The sequence below is a fragment of the Ranitomeya imitator genome, chromosome 5 (assembly GCF_032444005.1).
Source record: "Ranitomeya imitator isolate aRanImi1 chromosome 5, aRanImi1.pri, whole genome shotgun sequence".
NCBI lineage: Eukaryota > Metazoa > Chordata > Amphibia > Anura > Dendrobatidae > Ranitomeya > Ranitomeya imitator.
In genome coordinates, this window is record NC_091286.1 from 564441654 (window position 1) to 564463461 (window position 21808).

General features: G+C 45.0%; 1 long non-coding RNA gene across 1 annotated transcript; it reads left to right on the plus strand.

Moving 5' to 3' along the window:
* Nucleotides 1–1470: 1470 nt before the first annotated feature.
* LOC138680878 (uncharacterized) lies at nt 1471–2992 on the plus strand. Its single transcript, XR_011321821.1, has 3 exons — nt 1471–2596; nt 2781–2855; nt 2941–2992. It is a non-coding gene; the product is annotated as an uncharacterized lncRNA (long non-coding RNA).
* The last annotated feature ends 18816 nt before the right edge of the window (nt 2993–21808 follow it).

Genomic DNA, 21808 nt, shown 5'->3' on the forward strand with positions numbered 1-21808 from the left:
AGAGGGCAGCAGGGATGGCGGCCGTCCCCTCCCACCCATTCAACGGCAGGAAGTGAGTGTGATGACACCACCACTGCCACAGGCTCCACAGGAGCAGGCTCCACCTGCACAAAACGTACCTGTGCAAATGGGAAGGATTAGTCGGATTGGCAGGAGAAAACTGCAAATTGCAAATCTCCCAACAAAGGTGGTAACCCCACAGGAGGAGGTCCAGTCATGTGTCATCTGCATGGCTGAATATGAGGTCGGAGAGCAGGTCACAGTCCTCCCATGCAATCACATCTTCCATAAGGGCTGTGTGCGTAGATGGCTCCGCTCCAGCTCTCTGTGCCCCCTGTGCCGTCACCAATGCTTACAATAAAGCACCAACGTGATGGTGCAGACAGTGGAAAAGACCATTCTGAATTCCAGATCAGGTAAGGGAGCTGTGCATACATTAAAACCACATTCATTTAGAGGCTGTAAAAAAATGGTTTAACTTCCTGCTGTTCTGCTTTCTCTTTAGTTTACCATCAGCTTTGGTCAACATCCACCATGAAAGGTTATAAACAGAGACTCCCAAAAACACCAGATGGTAAGTCATCTCTCATTCATCTGTCCCATAATCCATAATATAATGCTAGGAGCGTCACTCTGTCCGAAGCCTTTATAGACTGCACAAGCACGACGCGCCTGCGCAGTCTGGACCCCACAGAGTTACGCATCCGGGAATGAGGATTGTGGCCCAGGAGGGTTGTGGCGCCGGAATCGGCGCTTGCGCAGTCCGCACTTTGCAGCGCCATTTTTAGACTGAATTTATATATAAAATACGTCAGCGGAGCAATCCAGCCACTTTCTACTGAATATATATAGAAAATACGTCAGCGCAGCAAGCCAGTGACTTTTTACTGCACATGACAGAATGAAGGCGCAGGATGGGAGCAGCACATGACAGAATGGGGGCGCAGGATGGGAGCAGCACATTACCGAATGGTGGCGCAGGATGGGAGCAGCACAATACAGGATGGGGGTGCAGGATGGGAGCAGCACATGACAGAATGGGGGCGCAGGATGGGAGCAGCACATGACAGAATGGGGGCGCAGGATGGGAGCAGCACATGACAGGATGGGGGTGCAGAATGGGGGCGCAGGATGGGAGCAGCTCGTGACAGGATGGCCATGCAGGAAGGGACCAGCACATGACAAGATGGGGGCTCAGGATGGGAGCAGCACATAACAGAATGGGGGTGCAGGATGGGAGCAGCACACGACAAGATGCGGGTGCAGGATGGGAGCACATGACAGGATGAGGGCACAGGAAGAGAGTAGCACATCACAAGATGGAGACCAAGAGAAGGAAAAAGATCATGTTCATAGAAATGGGAGCACCTCAGACAAAAAATCAAAAAATACAAAATTCTTTATTGATCAGTATAACTATATACCACACACAAAAAAACAGAATTAAAAACATTTAAAAATACAGCACCAAAAAACACAGCAGTCATATCCTGATATAGGGAAAATGACAACCCACAACCCAATCCCCTCCCAAACAGACAGAGATATATAAGCATGAACAAATGCAGTAATCCCCAAACAAGATGATATATTAACATGCACTATATAAGAAAAAACTCTCAACCTCAAATAGAGCGGTACAAAGTATACACACGCAGAGGACTACTGATATCACAGTACCATACAGCCCTAGGAGGACAATAATGATGTACTAACCAGTACGTAACACCCAGGACTAGGCAGCCGTGATAAGAGGGAACTCATTCCACAAGGGTAATAAGCATGCCGAACATGGTAGTCACACATATATCAAAGTGTGGAAAAAATACAATTAGAATACCCACGCCTGAGAGCAGGTCCATATGCGTGTGAACGACCAAATCATGTGCAAAATAAAGAGGGAGAGGTCTGTATGGGAGAGAGGAAGAAAGGGCTGTGGGGTGCAACCCACGTGTATCGCCGCAACTGTGGCGGCTTCCTCAGGGCAAAGAATAGCAGGATATGACTGCTGTGTTTTTTGGTGCTGTATTTTTAAATGTTTTTAATTCTGTTTTTTTGTGTGTGGTATATAGTTATACTGATCAATAAAGAATTTTGTATTTTTTGATTTTTGTCTGAGGTGCTCCCATTTCTATGGACATGATCTTTTTCCTTCTCTTGGTCTCGCTGTAGTTTGTCAAGTCCAGGGTGAGCCCCAGTGTATTATTGCTTAATTATACGTATTCGGTGGTGCCCTCCACCTGTCTTTGTTTCTATCTACATCACAAGATGGAGGCGCACAAAACAGGATGAGTGCACAGGATGGGGGCTGCACATGACAGGAATGTGGCACAGGATGGGGGCTGCACATGCCAGAATGGGGGCACAAGATGGTCGCAGCACATGACAAGATTAGGGCGCAGGATGGAAGCAGTACATACCAGGATGGAGACCCTATACCAATATAATTGCTGCCACCCGGGCGTAGAACGGGTTCAATAGCTAGTATGAATATAACATGTAACATAGAATTAATTGTTTTCACTTTTTTTGTAGAGGAAATGTCTAAGTCTGGAGAACACCTAGGAGTTAGATCAGAATGACTTGTATCATGCATGTAAGTAGATATTAGAATTTGCTTTCTTTTTTATTCCAGCTGATTAGTAACTTTTTTTTTTTTACTAGGAGTGAATTGATGTGGGGTAATATTTTGTCATAATTTCTTCAAAGAAATCTGCATCATTTTGAAGATTGGAAAAAAAAAATCACCTAATCTTTTTACTGTTCTGGTTTCTCTGTAGTTTACCATCAGCTTTGGTCACCATCTCATCAAACGTGAAGAGCTATGAGCACGGATATCCCCAAAACACCAGATGGTATGTCATCTCTCATTCTCTTTGTCCTATAACATGTATATTACATGTAAAATGAAAAATAATTTGTATTTTCTCATTTTTGTAGAAGGAAGGTCCAAGTCTGGAGAACATTGAGGAATTAGATCAGAATAACCTGTACTTCTTGTAAGTAGGTATCAGAATTAGTTATTTTTTAGTCTCCAGCCCATTGATATTTACTTTTTAATACGAATCTATGGATGTGATGTAATATCTTGTGTTCTCTTCACAGAAATCTCCATTATTTTGAAGACTGGAAAAAAAACTTCCTTTATTTCCATACTGTTCTGGTTTTAGCTTACCAACAGCTTTGGTCAACATCTCACCAAGCATGAAAGGCTATTAACAGAGATTTCCCAAAAACATTGGATGGTAAGTTGTCTACCATTACGCCTCCATCCCATAATAAGTAGATATTAGATTTAGCTTTCTTTTAGTCTCCAGCTCATTTGTATTTACTTTGTTATTCGGAATCTATTACTGTGATGTAATAATGTGACTTCTTCTCTTTACAGAAATCTGCAGAAGTTACAGATCATTTCCCGTATGATCCACAGATTCCTCATCTGCTTTGTAGAGATACTGATTCCATCATGTGCAGTGACCCTGATAACAGCTGCAACCCCAGACTATCATGTTGTCATATATTCCATTAATTACAAAATCTTACTAAAATAAATAATATTTACCTTCTCTAGGTCTGGTTGTGACTTTACCTCTGTTCTAAAGTTATGTGATAATTCTATGCAGTAAAGTACCTCCGGCCTGCAACATCAATTACTCTGGCCACTGGGCAGATTCATGGGGACCGCAGTGTTTGGGATATTTATATACAAGGGAGTGTGATGTCCCCCACACCTGACAGCACACTGGGACTGGGACACTGTTCTCCTGTAAAGTGCCAGAGCTTAAAGGGAACTTGTCACCCCCAAAATCGAAGATGAGCTAAGCTTGCCGGCATCAGGGGCTTATCTACAGCATTCTGTAATGCTGTAGATAAGCCCCCCGATGTAACCTGAAAGATGAGAAAAAGAGGTTAGATTATACTCACGCAGGGGCGGTCCCGCTGCGGATCGGGGCCTCCCATCTTCGTACGATGACGTCCTCATCTTGTCTTCAGGCTGCGGCTTCGGCGTACTTTGTCTGTCCTGTTGAGGGCAGAGCAAAGTACTGCAGTGCGCAGGCGCAGGGAAAGGTTAGAGAGGCCCAGCACCTGCGCACTGCAGTACTTTGCCCTGCCCTCAACAGGACAGACAAAGTACACCTGCGCCAGAGCCGCAGCGTGAAGAGAAGAAGAGGACGTCATCCTATGAAATTAGGAGGCCCCGGACCGCAGCGGGACCGCCCCTGGGTGAGTATAATCTAACCTCTTTTTCTCATCTTTCAGGTTATATCGGGGGCTTATCTACAGCATTACAGAATGCTGTAGATAAGCCCCTGATGCCCATGGGCTTAGCTCACCTTCGATTTTGGGGGTGACAAGTTCCCATTAACCGGACAGCAACTCGGTCATGACTACCACTCTCGTGGAGTTTACAATTGCCGCAGTCGGTAGGATCGGTCCATGCAGGGTCAGACTGGGGTGTCTGGGACCCACAGGGTGAATAGACTCTAGGGGCCCACTAGGGCCGCCATCAGGGCTTTACAGCCATAACTGGCGTATGGGGCCCGGTGGGCAGAGGGGGCCCACATCGGGCCCAGTCTCATCTGCTCACCGGGTTCCCCCTACAGGCGCTGCAGCATGCTATTGAGGTGTGGGCCCGCCCCGCACGTCAATAGTTAACAGCCGCCAGCCAGTCTGAGGCTGGCAGCTGACTTTAGCCGCAGTACGCACTTCGCCGGTGTCTGATGTCATTGTCAGCCGCCGGCGAGTGCGTGCTTCACCTGCGTGGAGGGAGTGAGCTTCGCCTGCCACAGGAGCACGGCCAGGTAAGAACTCGTGTTTTTTTTTTTGTTTTTTTGAGAGCGGCGATCCAGGGGGCCCCGCAGCAGAATGCTGGACACGCTGGGGCAGAACGCTGGACACGCTGGGGCAGAACGCTGGACACGCTGGGGCAGAACGCTGGACACGCTGGGGCAGAACGCTGGACACGCTGGGGCAGAACGCTGGACACGCTGGGGCAGAACGCTGGACACTGGGGCAGAACGCTGGACACTGGGGCAGAACGCTGGACACTGGGGCAGACTGAGACCCGGGGGCAGAATACTGGACACAGGGGCAAACTGTGAGACATGGGGGCAGAATGCTGGACACAGGGGCAGAATGCTGGACATTGGGGCAGAATGCGAGACACGGGGCAGAATGGAGATACGGCGCAGGATGAAAGACATGGGAGCCTGACTGGAGACAGATGGGGCAGAATGGAGACAGGGGGCATGATTGGAGACAAGTGGCAGGATTGTAGACATGGGAGCATGATTGGAGACATAGGGGGCAGAATGGAGACATGGCAGGATGAAAGACATGTGGCATGATTGGAGACACTGGGGGAAGAATTGGAGACAGATGGGGCAGGATTGGAGACAGATCGTGCAGGATCATGGGGCAGGATGGATATGATGGAGACAGATTGGGCAGGATGGGGAGATCATATGGGGCAGAATGGATACTCATGAGGGCAAGATGGGAGAACATATGGCTGACGCCAGGAATGAGACACACGGTGGCCAGGATGGGGAATATTATTTCCATAGGGGCTAATTAACCCCTTCATGACCCAGCCTATTTTGACCTTAAAGACCTTGCCGTTTTTTGCAATTCTGACCAGTGTCCCTTCATGAGGTAATAACTCAGGAACGCTTCAATGGATCCTAGCGGTTCTGAGAATGTTTTTTCGTGACATATTGGGCTTCATGTTAGTGGTAAATTTAGGTCAATAAATTCTGTGTTTATTTGTGATAAAAACGGAAATTTGGCGAAAATTTTGAAAATTTCGCAATTTTCACATTTTGAATTTTTATTCTGTTAAACCAGAGCGTTATGTGACACAAAATAGTTAATAAATAACATTTCCCACACGTCTACTTTACATCAGCACAATTTTGGAAACAAAATTTTTTTTTGCTAGGACGTTATAAGGGTTAAAATTTGACCAGCGATTTCTCATTTTTACAACGAAATTTACAAAACCATTTTTTTTAGGGACCACCTCACATTTGAAGTCAGTTTGAGGGGTCTATATGGCTGAAAATACCCAAAAGTGACACCATTCTAAAAACTGCACCCCTCAAGGTGCACAAAACCACATTCAAGAAGTTTATTAACCCTTCAGGTGCTTCACAGCAGCAGAAGCAACATGGAAGGAAAAAATGAACATTTAACTTTTTAGTCACAAAAATGATTTTTCAGCAACAATTTTTTTATTTTCCCAATGGTAAAAGGAGAAACTGAACCACGTACGTTGTTGTCCAATTTGTCCTGAGTACGCTGATACCTCATATGTGGGGGTAAACCACTGTTTGGGCGCACGGCAGGGCTTGGAAGGGAAGGAGCGCCATTTGACTTTTTGAATGAAAAATTGGCTGCACTCTTTAGCGGACACCATGTCACATTTGGAGAGCCCCCGTGTGCCTAAAAATTGGAGCTCCCCCACAAGTGACCCCATTTTGGAAACTAGACGCCCCAAGGAACTTATCTAGATGCATAGTGAGCCCTTTAAACCCCCAGGTGCTTCACAAATTGATCCGTAAAAATGAAAAAGTACTTTTTTTTCACAAAAAAATTCTTTTAGCCTCAATTTTTTCATTTTCACATGGACAACAGGATAAAATGGATCCTAAAATTTGTTTGGCAATTTCTCCTGAGTACACCGATACTTCACATGTGGGGGTAAACCACTGTTTGGGCACATGGTAAGGCTCGGAAGGGAAGGAGCGCCATTTGACTTTTTGAATGAAAAATTATCTCCATCGATAGCGGACACCATGTCGCGTTTGGAGAGACCCTGTGTGCTTAAACATTGGAGCTCCCCCACAAGTGACCCCATTTTGGAAACTGGACCCCCCAAGGAACTTATCTAGATGCCTAGTGAGCACTTTAAACCCTCAGGTGCTTCACAAATTGATCCGTAAAAATGAAAAAGTACTTTTTTTTCACAAAAAATTTATTTTCGCCTCAATTTTTTCATTTTCACATGGGCAATAGGATAAAATGGATCCTAAAATTTGTTGAGCAATTTCTCCCGAGTACGCCGATACCTCATATGTGGGGGTAAACCACTGTTTGGGCACACGGCAGGGCTCGGAAGGGAAGGCGCGCCTTTTAACTTTTTGAATGGAAAATTAGCTCCAATTGTTAGCGGACACCATGTCGCATTTGGAGAGCCCCTGTGTGCCTATGCAATGGAGCTCCCCCACAAGTGACCCCATTTTGGAAACTAGACCCCCCCAAGGAACTTATCTAGATGCATACTGAGCACTTTAAACCCCCAGGTGCTTCACAGAAGTTTATAATGCAGAGCCATGAAAATAAAAAATAATTTTTCTTTTCTCAAAAATGATTTTTTAGCCTGGAATTTCCTATTTTGCCAATGGTAATAGGAGAAATTGGACCACAAATGTTGTTGTCCAGTTTGTCCTGAGTATGCAGATACCCCATATGTGGGGGTAAACCACTGTTTGGGCGCACGGCAGGGCTCAGAAGGGAAGGCACGCCATTTGGCTTTTTAAATGGAAAATTATCTCCAATCATTAGCGGACACCATGTCGCGTTTGGAGAGCCCCTGTGTGCCTAAACATTGGAGATCCCCCACAAATTACCCCATTTTGGAAACTAGACCCCCAAAGGAACTAATCTAGATGTGTAGTGAGCACTTTGAACCCTCAAGTGCTTCACAGAAGTTTATAACGCAGAGCCATGAAAATAAAAAAAAAAAAATATTTTCTCAAAAATGAATTTTAGCCCGCAATTTTTTATTTTCCCAAGGGTAACAGGAGAAATTTGACCCCAAAAGTTGTTGTCCAGTTTCTCCTGAGTACGCTGATACCCCATATGTGGGGGTAAACCACTGTTTAGGCACATGCTGGGGCTCGGAAGTGAAGTAGTGACGTTTTGAAATGCAGACTTTGATGGAATGCTCTGCGGGCGTCACGTTGCGTTTGCAGAGCCCCTGATGTGGCTAAACAGTAGAAACCCCCCACAAGTGACCCCATTTTGGAAACTAGACCCCGAAAGGAACTTATCTAGATGTGAGGTGAGCACTTTGAACCCCCAAGTGCTTCACAGAAGTTCATAACACAGAGCAGTGAAAATAATAAATACGTTTTCTTTCCTCAAAAATAATTTTTTAGCCCAGAATTTTTTATTTTCCCAAGGGTTACAGGAGAAATTGGACCACAAAAGTTGTTGTCCAGTTTCTCCTGAGTACGCTGATACCCCATGTGTGGGGGTAAACCACTGTTTGGGCACACGTGGGGGCTCAGAAGGGAAGTAGTGACTTTTGAAATGCAGACTTTGATGGAATGGTCTGCGGGCGTCACATTGCGTTTGCAGAGCCCCTGGTGTGCCTAAACAGTAGAAACCCCCCACAAGTGACCCCATTTTGGAAACTAGACCCCCAAAGGAACTTATCTAGATGTGTGGTGAGCACTTTCAACCCCCAAGTGCTTTACAGAAGTTTATAACGCAGAGCCGTGAAAATAATAAATACGTTTTCTTTCCTCAAAAATAATTTTTTAGCCCAGAATTTTTTATTTTCCCAAGGGTTACAGGAGAAATTGGACCACAAAAGTTGTTGTCCAGTTTCTCCTGAGTACGCTGATGCCCCATGTGTGGGGGTAAACCACTGTTTGGGCACACGTGGGGGCTCAGAAGGGAAGTAGTGACTTTTGAAATGCAGACTTTGATGGAATGGTCTGCGGGCGTCACGTTGCGTTTGCAGAGCCCCTGGTGTGCCTAAACAGTAGAAACCCCCCACAAGTGACCCCATTTTGGAAACTAGACCCCCCAAGGAACTTATCTAGATATGTGGTGAGCACTTTGAACCCCCAAGTGCTTCACAGACGTTTACAACGCAGAGCCGTGAAAATAAAAAATCATTTTTCTTTCCTCAAAAATGATGTTTTAGCAAGCAATTTTTTATTTTCTCAAGGGTAACAGGAGAAATTGGACCCCAGTAATTGTTGCGCAGTTTGTCCTGAGTATGCTGGTACCCCATATGTGGGGGTAAACCACTGTTTGGGCACACGTCGGGGTTCGGAAGTGAGGGAGCACCATTTGAATTTTTGAATACAAGATTGGCTGGAATCAATGGTGGCGCCATGTTGCGTTTGGAGACCCCCTGAAGTGCCTAAACAGTGGAAACCCCTCAATTCTACCTCCAACACACCCCTAACCCTTATCCCAACTGTAGCCGTAACCCTAATCACAACCCTAACCCCAACACACCCCTAACCACAACCCTAACCCCAACACACCCCTAACCCTAACCACAACCCTAATTCCAACCCAACTCTAAGGCTATGTGCCAACGTTGCGGATTCGTATGAGATTTTTCAGCATCATTTTTGAAAAATCCGCGGGTAAAAGGCACTGCGTTTTACCTGTGGATTTACCGTGGATTTCCAGTGTTTTTTGTGCGGATTTCACCTGTGGATTCCTATTGAGGAACAGGTGTAAAACGCTGCGGAATCCGCACAAAGAATTGGCATGCTGCGGAAAATACAACGCAGCGTTCCCGCGCGGTATTTTCTGCACCATGGGCACAGCGGATTTGGTTTTCCATATGTTTACATGGTACTGTAAACCCGATGGAACACTGCTGCGAATCCGCAGCGGCCAATCCGCACCGTGTGCACATAGCCTAATTCTAAAGGTATGTGCACACGCTGCGGAAAACGCTGCGGATCCGCAGCAGTTTCCCATGAGTGTACAGTTCAATGTGAACCTATGGGAACCAAAAATCGCTGTACACATGCTGCGGAAAAACTGCACGGAAACGCAGCGGTTTACATTCCGCAGCATGTCACTTCTTTCTGCGGATTCCGCAGCGGTTTTAGAACTGCTCCAATAGAAAATCGCAGTTGTAAAACCGCAGTGAAATGCGCAGAAAAACCGCGGTAAATCCACGATAAATCGGCAGCGGTTTAGCACTGTGGATTTTTCAAATCCGCTGCGGAAAAATCCGCATAGGACCAGAATACGTGTGCACATACCGAAACCCTAACCCTAGCCCTAACCCTACCCCTAACCCTAGCCCTAACCCTACCCCTAACCCTAGCCCTACCCCTAACCCTAACCCTACCCCTAACCCTAGTTCTTACCCCAACCTTAGTGAAAAAAAAAAAAATTCTTTATTTTTTTTATTGTCCCTATCTATGGGGGTGACAAAGGGGGGGGTCATTTACTATTTTTTTTATTTTGATCACCGAGATAGGATATATCTCAGTGATCAAAATTCACTCTGGAACGAATCTGCCGGCCGGCAGATTCGGCGGGCGCACTGCACATGCGCCCGCCATTTTGGAAGATGGCGGCGCCCAGGAAAGAAGACGGACGGACCTCGGGCGGCCAGGTAAGTATAAGGGGGGGGAGATCAGGGCACGGGGGGGGCGTCGGAGCACGGGGGGGGTGGATCGGATCATGGGGGGGGGGTGGATCGGAACACGGGAGGGAGGATTGGAGCACGGGGAAGGATTGGAGCACGGGGTGAGGGATCGCTGTGCGGGGGGGGTGGATCGGAGCACGGGGGGGGGGGTCGCTGTGTGCGGGGGGGGATCGGAGTGCGGGGGGGTTTGATTGCAGCACAGGGGGTGTGATTGGTGCACGGGGAAGCGGACAGGAGGACGGAGGAGCGGAGCACAGGACGGAGGGGAGCGGACCACAGATCGGGGGGCTGGGGGGGCGATCGGAGGGGTGGGGTGGGTGCACATAAGTGTTTCCAGCCATGGCCGATGATATTGCAGCATCGGCCATGGCTGGATTGTAATATTTCACCAGTTTTTTAGGTGAAATATTACAAATCGCTCTGATTGGCAGTTTCACTTTCAACAGCCAATCAGAGCGATCGTAGCCACGAGGGGGTGAAGCCACCCCCCCTGGGCTAAACTACCACTCCCCCTGTCCCTGCAGATCGGGTGAAATGGGAGTTAACCCTTTCACCCGGCCTGCAGGGACGCGATCTTTCCATGACGCATATGCTGCGTCATGGGTCGGAATGGCACCGACTTTCATGACGCAGCGTATGCGTCAAAGGTCGGGAAGGGGTTAAGGGATATTGTTACTGCAGTGATGTATTTGTTTTATTTTTTGAGTATACTGTTTTAAATGAGGGGGCGGTCCTGTTACTGTGTAGAGTGAACCTATGTCGCCTCTTTCTTCATGTGGTGTAATGTAGAAGTTGGGAAAAATTAAGTAATGTGTTCTACAGGCGGAGCTCGAGATAACTGTGTTATTTCCTGCAGAGACGAGTCCTGGCTGGAAGAAGTGATGGCGGTCTGTGCTGGTTGAAAGATAAAGGACTTCACCTAGAGACATCACTGGTGAGTCAGTGTGTTACCTATACACTGATACTATACACTGCATACTATATACAGAGCTCCTGTGTATAATTTCACTAGTGATCACTGTATTATCTGCACACAGACACTGCATACTATGTACAGATCTCCTGTGTATAATGGCACTTATGGTGATAGTATGGTGCCCATTTTTTTTTTTATTACTCATCAGTAGGGTTGAGTGACTTTTAGTTTTTTAGGGTCGAGTCGAGTGAAATCGGCCGATTATGGCGAAAAGTCGGGGATCGACCGAAACACGAAACCCAATGCAAAGTCAATGGGAAATCTATATTTTTTTTCTCTCTCTCAACAGAAAAGCTGGTGTTACACATTGCAAATCGCTACAGCGCACAAGTGACAAGATGGCGATAGGCGTCCACGCCCCTAAGACCTATGTCATCACTCTGCCCACGCTCCTTCATTGGCTGAAAAAATGGCGCCAAATGTGTCATACAAAACGCGACTTTGGCGCGAAGATCTCCGACCACATGGCCGATCTCACACTAGGATCGGGTCGGGTTTCATGAAACCCGACTTTGCCAAAAGTCGGCGACTTTTGAATTTGTCCGCTCCGTTTCGCTCAAGCCTACTGATCAGAATTGTGGTATTCAGTCACTATGTGGTGGTAATATGTGGTCTGGACATGGTGTTGCGGTATTTGTTCCTTGTATGTGATATTATTCGATCACTGTGGTGGTAATATGCGGTCTGGTCATGGTGTAGCGGTATTTGTTCCTTGTATGTGATATTATTCGATCACTGTGGTGGTAATATGTCATCTGGTCATAGTGCTGTGGTATTTGTTCCTTGTATGTGACATTATTGGTCATTTTAAAAATTGAAAAATAAATAAAAATATACCTAAATTGTATTGTATATTTTAACAAATATTTAATAGGTTACAGAAGAGTAGGGCCCGGCAATAAGTGTCTACCGTGTTATGGTGGCGGCTTAAAAAATCTTTTGGCCAAAACAAAAGCTGCTGGCTATGTATGTGATCTGGAGATGGGAACTGTTAATGTGTGATAGGTGAGAAGTGGAGATTTTCCAAGAAAGAGCGGTGGGACTGTGGACAGTTCGAGGGGTAGAGCGTGGAGGCGGGGCTGGGGTAAAGTTTGGGTGGAGTCTCAAGGGGGCCCTAAAAATTTTGCCAGTATGGGGCCCCGAAATTTCTAGTGGCAGCCCTGGGGCCCACCCTACAGCTATATGCAAATATCTGATAGTCGTTATCCCCGTTATAGTGGAGCATCAATTGAAAGGCTATGTGCACACGTTCAGGATTTCTTGCAGAAATTTCCTGAGCAAAACCGGACATTTTCTGCAAGAAATCCGCGTGCGTTTTTTTCGCGTTTTTGACTTGTTGTGCGTTTTTTTCCAGAGCTTCCCAATGCATTAAATAGCGGGGAAAAACGCGAAAAATCCGAAAAATGAATGAACATGCTGCGTTTTTTACCTCGATTCATTTTATTCGCGGAAAAAAATGCATTACGTGCACAAAAGTTGCGGAATACATTCTAAGTGATGGGATGCATAATGTATGCGTTTTTATAGCAAAAAAAAAAAAACGTGAAAAATCCGCAACGTGTGCACACAGCCTAAAGCACAGGCAGCTCCTGCACATCTACTGTGCATATACTATAGCTGGGATCTACAACACAGGGGAACAACTTGAAAAACATTTTCTGTTGAGTTAGGTTTTTAAGCTGATTTATACTAAAATTGGCATGCTGATTCCAAAAATGTAGTCAGTTTTTTTCTAGCACGTCAAGTTTTTCCTACACAACTTACCTGCCAGAGAAGCCTAATTGCACTGATATCTGTAATAAGACTTGTTATCTGATTACAATTCGACTCATATAAAGCTACGTGGCAACTTGTAAGAGTAGTCACAACTTTGTCATGCCTATTTCTTATATATTTCATTTTTTGTTCATAGTTGTACTATTTAAAAAAACAACAACACTTTTTATGTACAGTAGTTTACATAGTTTTGAGAAGACAAAAATCCTATAGTTCAAAAACTTGACGTGATAGAGAAAAACTGAGATCATTTCTGGATTCAGCATCCAAAAATTAATTAAGAACAGTTGTCTGACCTAACTCTTAAAAAATTGTGTTCCCCAGTGTTATGTTAGATTGCTTATTGACTCGAGTATAAGCCGGGTATGCATTGTCCCCTCATCCCTGTCCTGCTATGCATGGCTCCCCCTTCCCTGTCCTGGTTTGAATGCCTCCCCATCCCTGCCCCTTTCTGCATGCCTCCCCTGTTCTGTCCCTGTATACATGCCTCCTTATCCCTTATCTCTGTGTCCATGTTTACTATTAAAAAAAAATAACGCATCATACTCACCTACCTGCGCGCCCTGGGTGCTGGCACTGCATCTCGTTCCGGCCACTGGCGCCTGCCTCCAGCTCTTCCTGTGCTCAGTAGTCACGTGGTACCGCTCATTAACCCCTTTCTGAGATTCGACGTACTATCCCATCGAGGTGACCTGGGCCCATATCACCATCGACTGGATAGTACGTCATATGCGATCAGCCGCGCTTACGTCCGGCACTTGTGCCAGGAGCGGTCACGAACTGCTCCCGCCACTTTAACCCCCGAAACAGGGAAGCATTGCGCAGGGAGGGGGCTCCCTGCGTGCTTCCCTGAAACCCTCAGAACAACGCGATGCGATTGTGTTGCTCCGAGGGTCATCTCCTGTTTTCTCGCTGCAGGCCTCTGGATCCAAGATGGCCGTGGGGTCCTTCCAGGTCCTGCAGGGAGGTGGCTTGTCAGTGCCTCCTGAGAGCAGGCGCAGGCAAGCCTCCTGCACTGCCTGTCAGATCGCTGATCAGACACAGTGCTCTGCAAAGTGTCAGATCAGCGATCTGACTGTATACAGTGATGTCCCACCCTGGTACAATGTAAAAAAGTAAAACAAAAATATTACACTGTGTAAGAATATTTAAAAAATTCCTAAAGAAAAAATAAATATTGTTCCAATAAATACATTTCTTTATGTAAACTAAAAAAATAAATAAAAGTACACATATTTGGTATCACTGCGTCCAAAAACGACCCGACCTATAAACCAGTCCCACTAGTTAACCCCTTCAGTGAACACCGTAAGAAAAAAAGAGGCAAAAAACAATGCTTTATCATCATACCGCCGAACAAAAAGTGGATTCAAATGCGACGAATATAAATAAACATGGTAGCACTGAAAGTGTCATCTTGTCCCGCAAAAAATGAGCAGCCACATAGCGTCATCCGCAAAAAATAAAAAAGTTATAGCCCTCAGAATAAAGCGATGCAAAAATAATTATTTTTTAAATAAAAGTTTTTATTGTATAAAAGCGCCAAAACATAAAAAAAGATATAAATGAGGTATTGCTGTAATCGTACTGACCCAAAGAATAAAACTGTTTTATCAATTTCACCAAACGCGGAACGGTATAAACGCCTCCCCCAAAAGAAATTCATGAATTGCTGGTTTCTGTTCTTTCTACCTAACAAAAATTGGAATAAAAATCGATCAAAAGTTGTCATGTGCTCGTAAATGGTACCAATTAAAACGTCAACTCGTCCCGCAAAAAGCAAGACCTTACTTGAGTATGTGGACCAAAATATGGAAAATTTATAGTTCTTAAAATGTGGTGACACAAAAACTATTTTTTGCAATAAAAAGCATCTTTTAGTGTGTGACAGTTGCCAAACTAATCAACTGCCAGCTAATAAACTTATTAAATGTGGTTTTGACCACCTTGAGGGGTGCAGTCTTTAGAATGGTGTCACTTTTTGATATTCTCTATTATATAGACCCCTCAAAGTGACTTCAAATGTGATGTGGTCCCTAAAAAAAATGGTGTAAAAATGAGAGATCGCTGGTCAACTTTTAACCCTTATAACTTCCAAATCGTTCCAAAATTGTGTTGATGTAAAGTAGACATGTGGGAAATGTTCCTTATTAAGTATTTTGTGTAACATATCTCTGTGATTTAAGGGCATGAAAATTCAAAGTTGGAAAATTGCAAAATTTTCTACATTTTCACCAAATTTCCATTTTTTTCACAAGTAAACGCAGGTAATATCAAAGAAATTTTACCACTATCATGAAGTACAATATGTTATGAGAAAACTATGTCAGAATCACCGGGATCCACTGAAGCGTTCCAGAGTTATAACCTCATAAATGGACAGTGGTCATAATTGTAAAAATTGGCCCGGTAATTAATGTGCAAACCACCCTTGGGGGTAAAAGGGTTAAGGTGATGAATATGCACTCCACGCCTATATATTATTATTATACATTTTTATAGCGCCATTTATTCCATGGCGCTTTACATGTGAATACGGGGCAAATATAGACAAATACATTAAACATGACTATATACTGGGCCCCTTATAATATTCCAGTATATGATGGGCCCCATATAATGCTCCAGTATATGCTGGGCCCCATATAATGCTCCAGTATTTACTAGGCCCCAAATAATGCTCCAGTATATGATGAGACCCATATAATGCACCAGTATATGCTGGGCCCCATATAATGCTCCAGTATATGCTGGGCCCCATATAATGCTCCAGTATATGATGGGCCCCATATAATGCTCCAGTATATGATGGGCCCCATATAATGCTCCAGTATATGATGAGACCTATATAATGCACCAGTATATGCTGGGCCCCATATAATGCTCCAGTATATGCAGGGCCCCATATAATGCTCCAACACATTCTGGGCCCCATATAATGCTCCAATACATGCTGGGCCCTATATAATGCTCCAGTATATGCTGGGCCCCATATAATGCTCCAGTATATGATGGGCCCCATATAATGCTCCAGTATATGATGGGCCCCATATAATGCACCAGTATATGCAGGGCCCCATATAATGCTCCAATACATGCTGGGCCCTATATAATGCTCCAGTATATGCTGGGCCCCATATAATGCTCCAGTATATGCTGGGCCCCATATAATGCTACAGTATATGATGGGCCCCATATATTGCAGTGAAGGAGCTGGGAGAGGTAAGTATTGCATGTACCGGGGCCCTGAGCAAGCAGGGGGGCCCTCTTGTGGGCGCTGATATCGGGCCTCCAACGTGCGCCTGTGTTCTCGATGCCGAATTGGCCCCCCGCCTACTCAGGGCCCTGACACTTGCCCGGGTGCCATATTGCTATTCATATATTCATGTATTTCACATTTTGACATGCTTTAGCACGATAGAGCACAATCCTTTTTTTGTATATTGTATATGGAGGTAGCTGCTCCTAGAATGCAACCATTGAGACTAGTTTGGATGTGCCAGTCAGTTTTTTGTTGTTATTTGCCCAGGTGCTGACACTGGCCCTGAATAAGAGTTTGGACATACATGATGTTTCGACACTGAATAGCTCTTCCTGCAGAGTTATTGTGACCCAAATGAATTTTGATGAAAATGGCTTCTACTGTGCCAAAAAATAAAATAATACTTCGCTCAGCTGCCTCAGATTTTCGTAATACAAACCTCATCTTCTACAGAGCTTCTTAATACATGCCTCAGTTCCTATCAACCTCTGTCAAAGAGGTTCTGCAGCAGCTGAGGTCTGTACAGTTTAGCAATAATGTACCACCTACAACTATAAATTATGAAGAACATGGCAGCCTGACTGCTCTGATGTCACAATGAAATGCTTAGGCTGGTACTCAATTATGATGTTATGATGTCATAATGGCATTATGGAATGTCCTGAGGGTATATAAACTCAGGGCACTGTGATATCAGCGCCATTTTTTGAGTTGAGGCTTTTGCTGAGACTTCATTTTGGTTCTGGAAGAGCGAACTAGTTTGTTTTACACATCTAGTGATTACTTCCATTGCTTTTTTTGATCTTTGATCAGAGCACAATAACAGCGGTGCCACCGGAGAGCTTGGTTCTCCAATATTTCATCAGTCAGCTTCAGGTACCTAAGCCATGAGTGCCAGGGAGCTGCGTCAGCTGATTGCTGACAATGAGGCATGGCTGCAACGACCAGAAAACCGAGGTAAGTGAAATATTCCGGGGAGATAGACATTATTCACATCATATAGGGCTTTCCCGAGAGGAGCTATCTCTGGGATATGCTGGGCCACATTTCGGGGCAGACAGTGCAGGTTTACTTAGTCCAAAATAAAGGTAATTCTTCTAGGGTTACCTTCCCTAAACACCACAGAAGCAGACAAGCCCATCGCTATAACCCAAAAGTGTTTGATAAAAATGGGAATAATTCTGATAAATTCTCATTTTTTTTATAGGTCAAACCATAATTCTCCATGGACGGACTAGGTCTCCTCAAAGAGATCAGGAGAGGCCTTCTACCAGTCATCATGGACATCAGAGTGATAACAATGCTGTCACTGAGAGGAGAGGGAGATGGGCCAGAGATCCTCCAAGGCCTAGAGGACAAGAAGAGAGCAGAGAAAGAAGCCGCTCTCCTCTAAGACCAGCCCCTGCAGAGCCATCCACGTCAACAGGAGAGGGCAGCAGGGATGGCGGCCGTCCCCTCCCACCCATTCAACGGCAGGAAGTGGGTGTGATGACACCACCACTGCCACAGGCTCCACAGGAGCAGGCTCCATCTGCACAAAACGTACCTGTGCAAATGGGAAGGATTAGTCGGATTGGCAGGAGAAAACTGCAAATTGCAAATCTCCCAACAAAGGTGGTAACCCCACAGGAAGTCCAGTCGTGTCATCTGCATGACTGAATATGAGGTCGGAGAGCAGGTCACAGTCCTCCCATGCAATCACATCTTCCATAAGGGCTGTGTGCGTAGATGGCTCCGCTCCAGCTCTCTGTGCCCCCTGTGCCGTCACCAATGCTTACAATAAAGCACCAACGTGATGGTGCGGACAGTGGAAAAGACCATTCTGAATTCCAGATCAGGTAAGGGAGTTGTGCATACATTAAAACCACATTCATTTAAAGGCTGTAAAAAATGGTTTAACTTCCTGCTGTTCTGCTTTCTCTTTAGTTTACCATCAGCTTTGGTCAACATCTACCATGAAAGGTTATAAAGAGACTCCCAAAAACACCAGATGGTAAGTCATCTCTCATTCATCTGTCCCATAATCCATAATATAATGCTAGGAGCGTCACTCTGTCCGAAGCCTTTATAGACTGCACAAGCACGACGCGCCTGCGCAGTCTGGACCCCACAGAGTTACGCATCCGGGGATGAGGATTGTGGCCCAGGAGGGTTGTGGCACCGGAATCGGCGCCTGCGCAGTCCGCACTTTGCGGCACCATTTTTAGACTGAATCTATATATAAAATACGTCAGCGGAGCATTCCAGCCACTTTCTACTGAATATATGTAGAAAATACGTCAGCGCAGCAAGCCAGTGACTTTTTACTGCACATGACAGAATGGAGGCGCAGGATGGGAGAAGCACATTACCGAATGGTGGCGCAGGATGGGAGCAGCACAATACAGGATGGGGGTGCAGGATGGGAGCAGCACATGATAGAATGGGGGCGCAGGATGGGAGCAGCACATGACAGAATGGGGGTGCAGGATGGGAGCAGCACATGACAAGATGGGGGTGCAGGATGGGAGCAGCACATGACAGAATGGGGGCGCATGATGGGAGCAGCTCGTGACAGGATGGGCATGCAGGAAGGGACCAGCACATGACAAGATGGGGGCTCAGGAAGGGAGCAGCACATGACAAGATGCGGGTGCAGGATGGGAGCACATGACAGGATGAGGGCACAGGAAGAGAGTAGCACATGACAAGATGGAGGCGCACAAAACAGGATGAGGGCGCAGGATGGGGGCTGCACATGACAGGAATGTGGCACAGGATGGGGGCTGCACAAGCCAGAATGGGGGCGCAAGATGGGAGCAGCTCGTGACAGGATGGGCATGCAGGAAGGGACCAGCACATGACAAGATGGGGGCTCAGGAAGGGAGCAGCACATGACAAGATGCGGGTGCAGGATGGGAGCACATGACAGGATGAGGGCACAGGAAGAGAGTAGCACATGACAAGATGGAGGCGCACAAAACAGGATGAGGGCGCAGGATGGGGGCTGCACATGACAGGAATGTGGCACAGGATGGGGGCTGCACAAGCCAGAATGGGGGCGCAAGATGGTCGCAGCACATGACAAGATTAGGGCGCAGGATGGAAGCAGCACATACCAGGATGGAGACCATATACCAATATAATTGCTGCCACCCGGGCGTAGAACGGGTTCAATAGCTAGTATGAATATAACATGTAACATAGAATTAATTGTTTTCCCTTTTTTTGCAGAGGAAATGTCACCATCTCATCAAACATGAAGAGCTATGAGCACGGATATCCCCATACCACCAGATGGTACGTCAGCTCTCATTCTCTTTGTCCTATAACATGTAGATTACATGTAAAATGAAAAATAATTTGTATTTTCTCATTTTTGTAGAAGGAAGGTCCAAGTCTGGAGAACATTGAGGAATTAGATCAGAATAACCTGTACTTCTTGTAAGTAGGTATCAGAATTAGTTATTAGTCTCCAGCCCATTAATATTTACTTTTTAATACAAATCTATGGATGTAATATAATATCTTGTGTTCTCTTCACAGAAATCTACATTATTTTGAAGACTGGAAAAAAAACTTCCTTTATTTCCATACTGTTCTGGTTTTAGCTTACCAACAGCTTTGGTCAACATCTCACCAAGCATGAAAGGCTATGAACAGAGATTTCCCAAAAACATTGGATGGTAAGTTGTCTACCATTACGCCTCCATCCCATAATAAGTAGATATTAGATTTAGCTTTCTTTTAGTCTCCAGCTCATTTGCATTTACTTTGTTATTCGGAATCTATTGATGTGATGTAATAATGTGACTTCTTCTCTTTACAGAAATCTGCAGAAGTTACAGATCATTTCCCGTATGATCCACAGATTCCTCATCTGCTTTATAGAGATACTGATTCCATCATGTGCAGTGACCCTGATAACAGCTGCAACCCCAGACTATCATGTTGTCATATATTCCATTAATTACAAAATATTACTAAAATAAATAATATTTACCATCTCTAGGTCTGGTTGTGACTTTACTGCATAGAATTATCACATAAATTTAGAACAGAGGTGAAGTACCTCCGGCCTGCAACATCAATTACTCTGGCCACTGGGCAGATTCATGGGGACCGCAGTGTTTGGGATATTTATATACAAGGGAGTGTGATGTCCCCCACACCTGACAGCACACTGGGACTGGGACACTGTTCTCCTGTAAAGTGCCAGAGCTTAAAGGGAACTTGTCACCCCCAAAATCGAAGATGAGCTAAGCCTACTGGCATCAGGGGCTTATCTACAGCATTCTGTAACCAAATTTTAATAAACATTTAGGATTCTTTAATGTTAGGGCAGTGAGAATCTGGAATTGCTTGCCTGAGGAGGTGGTGATGGCGAACCAGGGTGAATAAAAATCAATGTTTAAAAAAAAAAAAAAAAAAAAAAAATCGGATTTTTTAATTTAAATCGGATTTTTTTTATTTAAATCGGATTTTTTTTTTATTTAAATCGGATTTTTTTCAATAAACTGCTTTTTGAGGAAATTATTTTACCATCCAAAGGTTCTTCCATCATGAGATAAAGCTGAGTTGTTTAACTCAGTAGAATAAAGGCTGTATATGTGTAACATTCACAATGCCATGCTCTTCCAGAGGTTTCTGTAGGATTAGTGGGCAGTTTCTCTCCTATATTATCACAGACGCTCGCTTTACTTACGCAGTTCTCAAAACTGAATTTGACTCCGCAGAGGTCCCAGCCTCTTCTTCACGGCAAAAATGTTACAACATGAACAGAGTTGAGAAAAATACCTTAATCCTATTGTTCTACAAACCTATGAATACAGAGTCAACCCCTTCAGTGCCAAGTCCAAGAAGTTAGACAATATGTTTCTGACTGTTTGGAGTGGAATAGATCTGCACAACACAAGAAGAATGTGAATCTAAGTGTGAGGAGGAGGAAGGGCAAGCAGACAAGAAAATTAAAGTGAAACTTTGAGCACAATACTGCAGCATAGCCACAGACAGACAAGTCTGGATCTGTTTGTGTGTACGATCTGAGGTTTATTACATTCTTTCCTTATAATGGCAGCAGGCCGTAAAAGAGACCCAGTTTGGGAATATTTTAATGAAGCTCCTTCGTCTATCGGTAAGGCAGGCATGCGTGCAGAATGCAAACGATGCAACAAAGAGATGCAAGGCCTGGTGGCGCGAATGAAGCAACATCATGAGAAGTGCGGTGATGAAGATGAGTCATCCTCCTCCTCACACTTAGATTCACATTCTTCTTTTGTTGTGCAGATCTATTCCACTCCAAACAATCAGAAACATATTGTCTAACTTCTTGGACTTAGCACTGAAGGGGTTGATTCTGTATTCATAGGTTTGTAGAACAATAGGATTAAGGTCTTTT